The sequence below is a fragment of the Mus musculus genome, chromosome 13 (genome assembly GCF_000001635.26).
Source record: "Mus musculus strain C57BL/6J chromosome 13, GRCm38.p6 C57BL/6J".
NCBI lineage: Eukaryota > Metazoa > Chordata > Mammalia > Rodentia > Muridae > Mus > Mus musculus.
Window position 1 is genome coordinate 19268234 of NC_000079.6, and position 12016 is coordinate 19280249.

General features: G+C 41.1%; 1 gene, besides 1 other annotated feature; it reads left to right on the forward strand.

The window, feature by feature from the left end:
- Tcrg (T cell receptor gamma chain) overlaps positions 1 to 12016 on the forward strand; it is a 178435-nt gene that overhangs the window by 90192 nt on the left and 76227 nt on the right.
- Positions 4387 to 5293: an enhancer (gamma 3 enhancer).

Genomic DNA, 12016 nt, shown 5'->3' on the forward strand with positions numbered 1-12016 from the left:
AAGGCTATACTCAACAAAACTGGAAAACCTGGACGAAATGGACAAATTTCTGGACAGATACCAGGTACCAAAGTTGAATCAGGATCAAGTTGACCATCTAAACAGTCCCATATCACCTAAAGAAATAGAAGTAGTTATTAATAGTCTCCCAGCCGAAAAAAGCCCAGGACCAGATGGGTTTAGTGCAGAGTTCTACCAGACCTTCAAAGAAGATCTAATCCCAGTTCTGCACAAACTATTCCACAAAATAGAAGTAGAGGGAACTCTACCCAACTCACTCTATGAAGCCACAATTACTCTGATACCTAAACCACAGAAAGATCCAACAAAGATAGAGAACTTCAGACCAATTTCCCTTATGAATATCGATGCAAAAATCCTCAATAAAATTCTTGCTAACCGAATCCAAGAACACATTAAAGCAATCATCCATCCTGTTCAAGTAGGTTTTATTCCAGGGATGCAGGGATGGTTTAATATACAAAAATCCATCAATGTAATCCATTATATAAACAAACTCAAAGACAAAAACCACGTGATCATCTCGTTAGATGCAGAAAAAGCATTAGACAAGATCCAACACCCACTCATGATAAAAATCTTGGAAAGATCAGGAATTCAAAGCCCATACCTAAACATGATAAAAGCAATCTACAGCAAACCAGTAGCCAACATCAAAGTAAATGGTGAGAAGCTGGAAGCAACCCCACTAAAATCAGGGACTAGACAAGGCTGCCCACTTTCTCCCTACCTCTTCAACATAGTACTTGAAGTCCTAGCCAGAGCAATTCGACAACAAAAGGAGATCAAGGGGATACAAATTGGAAAAGATGAAGTCAAAATATCACTTTTTGCAGATGATATGATAGTATATATAAGTGACCCTAAAAATTACACCAGAGAACTCCTAAACATGATTAACAGCTTAGGTGAAGTAGCTGGATATAAAATTAACTCAAACAAGTCAATGGCCTTTCTCTACACAAAGAATAAACAGGCTGAGAAAGAAATTAGGGAAACAACACCCTTCTCAATAGTCACAAATAATATAAAATATCTTGGCGTGACTCTAACTAAGGAAGTGAAAGATCTGTATGATAAAAACTTCAAGCCCCTGAAGAAAGAAATTAAAGAAGATCTCAGAAGATGGAAAGATCTCCCATGATCATGGATTGGCAGGATCAACATTGTAAAAATGGCTATCTTGCCAAAAGCAACCTACAGATTCAATGCAATCCCCATCAAAATTCCAACTCAATTCTTCAACGAATTAGAAAGAGCAATCTGCAAATTCATCTGGAATAACAAAAAACCTAGAATAGCAAAAGCTCTTCTCGAGGATAAAAGTACCTCTGGTGGAATCACCATGCCTGACCTAAAGCTTTACTACAGAGCAATTGTGATAAAAACTGCATGGTACTGGTATAGTGACAGACAAGTAGACCAATGGAATAGAATTGAAGACCCAGAAATGAACCCACACACCTATGGTCACTTGATGTTCGACAAGGGAGCTAAAACCATCCAGTGGAAAAAAGACAGCATTTTCAACAAATGGTGCTGGCACAACTGGTTGTTATCATGTAGAAGAATGTGAATCGACCCATTCCTCTCTCCTTGTACTAAGGTCAAATCTAAGTGGCTCAAGGAACTCCACATAAAACCAGAGACACTGAAACTTATAGAGGAGAAAGTGGGGAAAAGTCTCGATGATATGGGCACAGGGAAAAAATGTCTGAATAGAACAGCAATGGCTTGTGCTTTAAGATTGAGGATTGACAAATGGGACCTCATGAAACTGCAAAGCTTCTGCAAGGCAAAAGACACCGTCAATTAGACAAAAAGACTACCAACATATTGGGAAAGGATCTTTACCTATCTTAAATCAGATAGGGGACTAATATCCAATATATATAAAGAACTCAAGAGGGTGGACTCCAGAAAATCAAATAGCCCCCTTAAAAGATGGGACTCAGAGCTGAACAAAGAATTCTCACCCGAGGAATACCAAAAGGCTGAGAAACACCTGAAAAAATGTTCAACATCCTTAATCATCAGGGAAATGCAAATCAAAACAACCCTGAGATTCCATCTCACACCAGTCAGAATGGCTAAGATCAAAAATTCAGGTGATAGCAGATGCTGGTGAGAATGTGGAGAAAGAGGAACACTCCTCCATTGTTGGTGGGATTGAAAGCTTGTACAACCACTCTGGAAATCAGTCTGGCAATTCCTCCGAAAATTGGGCATAGTACTACCGGGGGATCCCGCAATACCTCTCCTGGGCATATATCCAGAAGATGTCCCAACCAGTAAGAAGGACACATGCTCCACTATGTTCATAGCAGCCTTATTTATAATATCCAGAAGCTGGAAAGAACCCAGATGTCCCTCAACAGAGGAATGGATACAAAAAATGTGGTACATTTACACAATAGAGTACTACTCAGCTATTAAAAAGAATGAGTTCACGAAATTCCTGGGCAAATGGTTGGACCTGGAGGGCATCATCCTGAGTGAGGTAACCCAATCACAAAAGAACTCAAATGAAATGTACCCACTGATAAGTGGATATTAACCCAGAAACTTAGTATAGCGAGATATAAGGTACAATATGTAAAACATATGAAACTGAAGAAGAACAAAGACCAAAGTGTGGAGACTTTGCTCATTCTTAGAATTGGAAACAATCACCCATGGAAGGAGTTACAGAGACAAAGTTTGGAGCTGAGACAAAAGGATGGTCCATCTAGAGACTGCCATATCCAGGGATCCATCCTATAATTAGCCTCCAAGCGATGACACCATTGCATAAACTAGCAAGCCTTTGTTGCAAGGACGGTGATATAGCTGTCCCTTGTGAGACTAGGCCAGGGCCTAGCAAACAGAGAAGTGGATGCTCACAGTCAACTATTGGATTGATCACAGGGCCCCCAATGGAGGAGCTAGAGAAAGTATCCAAGGAGCTAAAGAGATCTGCAACCCTATCAGAGGAACAACATTATGAACTAACCAGTACCCCAGAGCTCTTGACTCTAGCTGCATATGTATCAAAAGATGACCTAGTCGGCCATCACTGGAAAGACAGGCCCATTGGTCAGGCAAACGTTATATGCCCCAGTACAGGTGAATGCCAGGGCCAAAAAATGGGACTGGATGGGTAGGGGAGTGGGGGTGGGCAGAGACTTTTGGGATAGCATTGGAAATGTAATTGAAGAAAATACGTAATAAAAAAAAAAGAAAAAAAAAGATAAAATGGTAAAAAAAAAAATAGAAAAAAAAAGCAGAGGTACCTAAGTGGGAGGGGGGAGGGAAGGAGAATGGGGAGGCAGGATTAGATGTGGGGAGAGATAAGAGAGAGGCCCATTAGACCAGGAGAATGAATGGGAATCTTCAGCTGCCAGGGGTGAGAGGGGAGAAAATCTAGGAAGTTCCAGAGACCTGGGATGGGGGAGGGTCCCAGGAGAAAATGCAGGTGACCTTACCCAAGATGCCTAGCAGTGAGGACATGGATCCTGAAGAGGCCACCTTCTGTAGCAAGGTTAGATCCCCAGTTGAGGGATAAGGACACCAGCCCACCAATAAGACTTTCAACCCAAAATCTGTCCTGTCAAAAAGAAATACATGGACAAAGATGGAGCAGAGACTAGAGGGAGGCCAACCAAAATCAAGCCCTTCTTGAGACCCATCCCATGGGCTAGTGCCAATCTCTGACATTACTAATGATACTCTGTTATGCTTGGCAACAGGAGTCTAGCATGACTGTCCTCTGAGAGGCTCTACCTAGAAGCTAACAGATGCAGATACCCATAGCCAAACACTGGATGGAGCTTGGGGACCTTTATGGAAGACTTGGGGCAAGGAATGAAGGCCCTGAAGGGGATAGAAGCACTATAGGAAGACTAAAAAAATTCAACTACACTAGAATCCTGGGACGTCTCAGAGATTGATCCACCAACCAAATTGCATACGTGGAATGGCTTATTATATGCAACAGACAAAAATTCACTCTTCATGTGGGTCCCCCAGTAACTAGAGCAGAGACTCTCCCCTAAAGCTACAGCTGGGCGGTAGTATCCATTCCCCCAAAGGGTTGCTTTGACTGGGCTCCAAGGGAAAGGATGTGTCCTAGTCCTGCATAGACTTGATACACCAGGTTTGGGGATACCTAAGGATGTCTCACCTTCTCAGAGGAGAAGGGAGATAAGGGAAGAGGCTCTGTATGGAAGGACTATGAGGGTATGCATCATTTGGGCTATACATACATACATACATACATACATGCATACATACATACAAACACAGAGAGAGAAATTCTTAGTAATAAAAAATATAAAATTGCATTCAGATCTACTTCCTGATACTCCTGAACAGACTAGACCTCCCCAGGCCCTGTTCCTAGCCTCTAAGCAGAGGCATGGCTATGTCAGCACTAGGAAACAGATGCCATGCCTGGGAACTGAAAATAGGCAGGAGTCTTGATATCATTGGTCAATTGCAGCAGACATGTCTCTTGTGGTGTAAAGCCTCATAGCATCTTCCTGCTGGAGTCCACCTGGCAGCCCAAAGCCTCAGCAAGTGCTGGGGACAGAGAGATAGAAAGGCTTTGCTGTGGCTCAACTCAGTTGTACTTTCTCAAGCTCCTTTTGGTTATCTGCTCTGTCTATGTAATTGCTTCCTGGAAAATGGTTAAAGTCAAACCTCCTCTGGGGCAGCACAAAATGTTGCTAAGGCGTTAGAAGACTACATAGGCGCAGTTAAACCACAGCCAGTTTTTGCTCACTTTCGAAAGACCACAGCTATTAGACAGAAAACCTCCTGTACTGGAAGTGGTCCTGAAACAGCATCTGTGCTGACAGACACTGGGCTTGCTATGGTTGCTGCTCATCATGCTCAGCTGAGCATGGAATCTGCTTCCCGGAGCTGCGTAGACACTGGACCCAAGAAAGGAACAGAAAAGGAGAGATGTGTCCCCGTATCATGTTATCATTCCATCAGAAGTTTTTTCTCTAGCACTTGATATAAGTGTACAAGTAGCTTTTGCTTCATTTTCTAAGTGGATTCAAAAAAGGAACAAAGCTGTGTCCTGAACAAAGTAGCATAGGAGAATGAAGTGAGCAAGAGCAATGTGCTATAGGATGTCACAGAAATAGATAACCAAGGACAGCTGTGCTACTTGCCATTCACTGAGGAGCATCCACCCCAGGAGGAAAATGGTATCAGAGTCCTCTGAGAAAGGCTTAACTGAAAAAATTAACAGAAATATCAAGTATACAACAGACTAGCATCAGAAAATAAATGTTCAGAAATATGAACACAGAGACAAAATATCCCTAAGCTTTGTTGCACAGGCTAGGTACAAAGTAGGCATTGGGCACTTGGCCTCATTTTTCCAGTTCTAGGATAACCATTAGTATAAATGGAACATTTGAGCTAAGTTTTCAGAGTATTAAAACATGACACATTTGAATCAGATACTGTGATAATCCTGTCTGTAATGAGGGCTAACTTCTACACTGGGTTGGATGCTTATTCAGAGAACTGGCTTCATTTATAGTCTTTGTCATAATTTTAGGGAACAAGCTGTCAACTCAGCTTAAATCTTTATGATGAAGCCTTTCTTAACCTAGCTGATGGTTCAGAGTACATGCACCTTTATTACTGAGACAAGAAATTACCAGAGTTTGAACCATTGAATGCCTAAGGTCCTGTCCCGAGAACAAACACTGGGGAGTTCCCTCCACTGTTTCTTAGCATGAGTAACCTTTGGCTTCACCTCAGTCTCCCTGCTAGCCTCCAAAGGCACTGCTAATGTAGGCATACTTGCAGAGTGGCACAGATGCAGGACTGGATCTGCATAGAAACCGTTTCCATCCCCAATGTAGGCGCTAGAGAAAGTACTCAAGGAGCTGAAGGGGTCTGTGAACCTATAGGAGGAACAACAATATGAACTAAACAAAACCCCCTGAGCTCCTGTCTCTAGTTGCATATGTAGCAGAACATGGCCTAGTCGACCATCATTGGGAGGAGAGGCCCTTGGTCTTGTAAAGATTACCTGCCCCAGTACAGGGGAATGCCAGGCCCAGGAGTGGGACTGGGTGGTTTGTGAAGCAGGGCAGGGGAGAGTATAGGGGAGTTTTGGGATATCATTAGAAATGTAAATGAAGAAGACATCTAATTAAAAATTTGTTTAAAATGATAAAGAAATAAACTGATTCCACCCAGACCACCAACATCACTCACTGCTATATGCAGTTACCTGTCCTAGGACAGCACAGACAAGGGGACTCCTGCTCTACTTTTCTGGGAAGCAGAAAGTGAATATTCACCTTTCGAAAAATGTACACCTTTCATGATGTTAACTCCATTTATTCACACTACTAAATAGGCAGGAAATTGATAGCAATGCTTTCCTGGTACTTTTATTTTCCAAGGTACAATACCTAGAAAACAGCGGGACACATCATAGAAATACATTTTATACTCAAAACAATATAAAAGGAAAACATTTTACATGATTCTCAATATCTCTTCATCCCCCTTTCATATTTCTAATACATTGGGCCAAATTAATTATACCCGGAGAAATACAACTGTAAGAGCTAGTTTTGTGTCAACTTGACACAGCTGGAGTTGTCACAGAAAAAGGAGCTTCAGTTGAGGAAATGCCTCCATGAGATCCAGCTGCAAGGCATTTTCTCAATTAGTGATCAAGGGGGAAAGGCCCCTTGTGGGTGGGACCATCTCTGGGCTGGTAGTCTTGAGTTCTATAAGAGAGCAGGCTGAGCAAGCCAGTAAGAACATCCCTCCATGGCTTCTGCATCAGCTCCTGCTCTCTGACCTGCTTGAGTTCCAGTCCTGACTTCCTGGTGATGAACAGCAGTATGGAAGTGTAAGCTGAATAAACCCTTTCCTCCCCAACTTGCTTCTTGGTCATTATGTTTGTGCAGGAATAGAAACACTGACTAAGACAACAACCAATCATTTGATATAGTGAATTTATTATGTTATAAAACTATACAAAGTGCCTGACCTTAAGTTTAAAAACATGAGTTAAGGCATGTTTTAAAAGAAGAATCAAAGAAATTTGAGGCTCAAAACCAAAAATTCAGTTCTTTAAAAGGGCATTTCACTTACCATGAAAGTGTTACTTAAATACATTAAGAAATCTTTTCAGTCCAAGTAAAAACAAGACTAACAGTTATTCATTATCAGGTCAAACTGAGCTTCACCACACAAAAAAAGACCATGGTGTGATCTGAGAAACGCAGGTCAGGACTATGAGTCGAGGTGAGGCAAACATGCATGAGGTATGACCATGGAGAAATTCAGTAGCTCACCAACAAAGCCATCAATTAACAGATGTCACCATTTTTTTCTGTCATTGGAAAACTCCATTCCTATCTGCAGTATTCTTTTCTTTAATCTTGGTTTTGAATCTTAATTTCTAATAGTATCAATTTAGTTATATAAAAGTATATAGTTAATGCTCTCAATTATCAAGATCCTTCCTGCTTCCTTCTCTGTCTCTGTCTCTCTCTCTGTCTCTGTCTCTGTCTCTGTCTCTGTCTCTCTCTCTCTCTCTCTCTCTCTCTCTCTCTCTCTCTCTTACTTCTTCCTATCTTGCTTTTCCTATTGGGCATGGAAGTAAAATACTATTTTGTAATGCAGTTTCAAATTTATCTAGATTCCTCTATCTCAATCATGATAGGATTAGAGGTCAGGTTAATCACCCCGAGACTCATTCAGTATTATTTCACTTGAATATGAATTTCAAGATGGTAAGTCAAGAAGCTTACAGTACGTGTTTTTGATGTAGAGAGCCAATTTCAAGAGAGAATTTATCTAATATTCAAGTATTTCCTTCTATATCTAAGCAAACATTTACATATCTATATCATTTAAATTTTTCTTTTTTTGTTTTTCTAATGGCATTTTTAATAGCAAAATATTCTCTGTCAAAAGAAGTATATTATTCCTGAAAGAAAAGAGAGAAATATTTTGCCTGAGAAACTTGATATGAGATTACATTAGGTTTCTTTTTTCTTCCTTTTTTTAAATGTGAATTTCTTTTCTTTTTCAATTATTTCTTAGATATTTTCATCATTTACATTTCAAATGTTATCCTGAAAGTCCCCTATACACTCCCCCCACCCTGCTGCCCTACCCACTCACTCCCACTTCTTGGTCCTGGTGTTCCCATGTACTGGGGCATATAAAGTTTGCAAGACCAAGGGGCCTCTTTTCCCAATGATGGCCATTAGGCCATCTTCTGATACATATGCAGCTAGAGACATGAGCTCTGGGGTTACTGGTTAGTTCATATTGTTGTTCCGCCTATAGGGTTAAAGACCCCTTCAGCTTCTTGGGTGCTTTCTCTAGTTCCTCCATTGGGAGCCCTGTGTTCCATCCAATAGATGACTGTGAGCATCCACTTCTATATTTGCCAGGCACTGGCATAGCCTCATAAGAGACAGCTATATCAGGGTCCTTTCAGCAAGATCTTGCTGGCATATGCAATAGTGTCTGCATTTAGTGGCTGATTATGAGGTGGATCCCCAGGTTGGGTAGTCTCTAGATGGTCCATCCTTTCATCTTAGCTCCAAATTTTGTCTCTGTAATTCCTTTCATGGGTATTTTGTTCCCTGTTCTAAGGAGCAATGAAGTATCCACATGTTCGTCTTCCTTCTTCTTGATTTTCTTGTGTTTTGCAAATTGTTTCTTGGGTATTCAAAGTTACTGGGCTAATATCCACTTATCAGTGAGTGCATATCAAGTGAGTTATTTTGTGATTGTGTTACCTCACTCAGGATGATATCCTCCAGATACATCCATTTGCCCAAGAATTTCATAAATTCATTGTTTTTTAAAGCTGAGTAGTACTCCATTGTGCAAATGTGCTACATTTTCTGTATCCATTCCTCTGTTGAGGGACATCTGGGTTCTTTCCAGCTTCTGGTTATTATAAATAAAGATGCTATGAACATAGTGGAGCATGTGTCCTTCTTACCAGTTGGAACTTCTTCTGGGTATATGCCCAGGAGAGGAATTACTGGACATTCTGGTAGTACTATGTCCAATTTTCTGAGGAACCGCCAGACTGATTTCCAGAGTGGTTGTACCAGCTTGAAATCCCACCAACAATGTAGAAGTTGAGGACCAGTCTAGAAGACATGGTTTCAAGTAGACGACAGTGTATCAGGATACAAAGGCATGAAATAGGTGCAGTGATGGAGCTTCAGAGGCCAGCAGTCCTATATTAATCTAACCAAGAGATGGGGGGCCTGTATCAATACCTTATGCAGGGAGGGAAGAAAGCACATTGATTCTGAGATACTTAACAGGAATAAAGAAGACCTGAACTTTAGGAGGATTGGTTAGAAATTTTAAGACACCTAGTCTGGATCGTATATTACCAGCTTGGGCTAGGTATTAAGTAGATAGTTCTGTCTCCAACAAACTGCCATATTTTAGGACAGTCCTTTCATTCAGTCTCAATGATTGAGTTGGAGTCCATTTAACTTGAGAGCATTTGGATTTGAGCTACATTCTGAAGAGATTTATATTCATCTTAAAATCAAAGAAGAGTGACAAATTAATGCCTTTGGGGTTCACACTGATTGGTAGAGTGATATTTTTCTTATTTTTATTTGCTTAAATATTCAAATTGGTTGCTTAATTCCTTTCATCAAATAAATTAGGATGTTGTATTTCAAATGCTTATATTGGATACTTTCTTTTTTATTAATTAGGTATTTTCTTCATTTACATATCCCATGCTACCCCATAAGTCCCCAAACCTTCTCTGCCACTCCCCCTCACTCCCTCCAACTCCCCGCCCCCCAACTCCCACTTCTTGGCCCTGGCGTTTCCCTGTACTGAGGCATATAAAGTTTGCGAGACCAATGGGCCTCTCTTTCCAACTAGGTCATCTTATGATACATATGCAGCTAGAGACACGAACTCCAGGGGGTACTGGTTAGTTCATATTGTTGTCCCACCTATAAGGTTGCAGACCCCTTTAGCTCCTTGGGTACTTTCTCTAGGTCCTCCATTGGGGGCCCTGTGATCCATCCAATAGCTGACTGTGAGCCTCCACTTATGTGTTTGCTAGGCCCCGCCATAGCCTCGCAAGAGACAGCTATATCAGGGTCCTTTCAGCATCATAGTGCTAGTGTGTGCAATGGTGTCAGCGTTTGGGGGCGATTAGGGGATGGATCCCTGGGAATGGCAGTCTCTAGATGGTCCATTCTTTCATCTCAGCTCCAATCTTTGTCTCTGTAACTCCTTCCATGGGTGTTTTGTGCCCAATTCTAAGAAGGAGCAAAGTGTCCACACTTTTGTCTTCGTTCTTCTTGAGTTTCATGTGTTTTGCAAATTGTATCTTGTATCTTGGGTATTCTAAGTTTCTGGGCTAATATCCACTTATCAGTGGGTACATATCATGTGAGTTCTTTTGTGATTGTGTTACCTCACTCACGATGATGCCCTCTAGGTCCATCCATTTGCCTAGGAATTTCATAAATTCATTCTTTTTAATAGCTGAGTAGTACTCCATTGTGTAAATGTACCACATTTTTTGTATCCATTCCTCTGTTGAGGGGCATCTGGGTTCTTTCCAGCTTCTGGCTATTACAAATAAGGCTGCTATGAACATAGTGGAACATGTGTCCCTCTTACCGGGTGGAACATCTTCTGGATATATGCCCAGGAGAGGTACTGCAGGATCCTCCGGTACTACAATGTCCAGTTTTCTGAGGAACCGCCAGACTGATTTCCAGAGTGATTGTACAAGATTGCAATTCCACTAACAATGGAGGAGTGTTCCTCTTTCTCCACATCCACGCCAACATCTGCTGTCACCTGAATTTTTTATCTTAGCCATTCTGACTGTGTTAGGTGGAATCTCAGGGTTGTTTTGATTTGCATTTCCCTGATGATTAAGGATGTTGAACATTTTTTCAGGTGTTTCTCACCCATTCGGTATTCCTCAGATGAGAATTCTTTGTTTAGCTCTGAGCCCCATTTTTTAATGGGGTTATTTGATTTTCTGTAGTCCACCTTCTTGAGTTCTTTATATATGTTGGATATTAGTCCCCTATCTGATTTAGGATAGGTAAAGATCCTTTCCCAATCTGTTGGTGGCCTTTTTGTCTTATTGACGGTGTCTTTTGCCTTACAGAAGCTTTGCAGTTTCATGAGGTCCCATTTGTCATTCCTCGATCTTACAGCACAAACCATTGCTGTTCTATTCAGGAAATTTTCCCCTGTGCCCATATCTTCGAGGCTTTTCCCTACTTTCTCCTCTATCAGTTTCAGTGTCTCTGGTTTTATGTGGAGTTCCTTAATCCACTTAGATTTGACCTAGTACAAGGAGATAGGAATGGATCAATTCGCATTCTTCTACTTGATAACCGCCAGTTGTGCCAGCACCATTTGTTGAAAATGCTGTCTTTTTTTCCACTGGATGGTTTAGCTCCCTTGTCAAAGATCAAGTGACCATAGGTGTGTGGGTTCATTTCTGGGTCTTCAACTCTATTCCATTGGTCTACTTGTCTGTCGCTATACCAGTACCATGTAGTTTTTATCACTATTGCTCTGTAGTACAGCTTTAGGTCAGGCATGGTGATTCCATAACTCAAAACATCCAGGAAATCCAGGACACAATGAGAAGACCAAACCTACAGATAATAAGAGTAGATGAGAATGAAGATTTTCAACTTAAAGGGTCAGCTAATATCTTCAACAAAATTATAGAAGAAAACTTCCCAAACCTAAAGAAAGAGATGCCCATTAACATACAAGAAGCCTCCAGAACTCCAAATAGACTGGACCAGAAAAGAAGTTCCTCCTGACACATAATAATCAGAACAACAAATGCACAAAATAAAGATAAAATATTAAAAGCAGTAAGGGAAAAAGGTCAAGTAACATGTAAAGGAAGGCCTACCAGAATTACACCAGACTTTTCACCAGAGACTATGAAAGCCTGAAGATCCTGGACAGATGTTATACA